Source organism: Galeopterus variegatus, unplaced genomic scaffold (assembly GCF_000696425.1).
Source record: "Galeopterus variegatus unplaced genomic scaffold, G_variegatus-3.0.2 Scaffold1800, whole genome shotgun sequence".
NCBI classification, from domain to species: Eukaryota; Metazoa; Chordata; class Mammalia; order Dermoptera; family Cynocephalidae; genus Galeopterus; species Galeopterus variegatus.
The window spans coordinates 21,392-22,228 of NW_007727911.1; positions in this window are offsets into that span (position 1 = coordinate 21,392).

Below are 837 nucleotides of genomic sequence, written 5' to 3' on the forward strand. Positions count from 1 at the left end.
TCATGATCAAAACAGGGTTGACAAAAATTAATCTGGCAATAGTTCAAAGGATGAGTTGGAGATTAAGAGACAGGGACACTTGTTTGGAAATAAATCTAGGTAAGAAGTGCAAGATTAGGATGAAAGCTATGTGAATGGAGACTGAGGGGCTCCCTCGTGGCATTTTATATGGTGTGAACACAGTACACAAAAGAGGCTGGGCACGTGAGACAAGTCTGACCCATACTGGAAGAGCGGCACCACACTGGGTAGTTGTACCTTTGTAAATGAGGGCAGTAAGGCACTATTAAAGAGAGTCATTTTAACCCCAAGAAAAGTAATAAAACACTTCTACTAGAAAGACAGATGGTGATAGAAGGGGAAAAAATCGATTTGTGGGGTGGGAAGTAGTAAGAGGTGCAGCGCTTTCTTTCATGGTGAAGTATTTTAAGTATTTTTTAAGTATTTTAAGAAAGCCGTATGACTTTAGTATGACTATTTTCCCCTTCAGAGAGGGTTCATTTAAGTACAGCCTAATTAGGAGGGAATAGATAAGGCACCCAAGGTTGAGATTGGACTTGCTTTGCTGCTTTATAAAAATTCATGAAAGTGGCAATATCTAAGATCTGATACATTTGGGAAGAGCTATGAGCTGAGGTGTAGGTGTGTATTTTTATTTTTATTTTTATTTTAATATTTTATTTATTGAATCAAAATCGATTATACATATTTTGGGGGTCGAACATTGAGATATGTTGATTAAATCAATATTACTAGCATATATATTGTTACAAATCATAATTATTCTTTATGCCCCTTGTCCGACCTCTCCCCTTCCCCCATTCCCTCCCCTTCCCC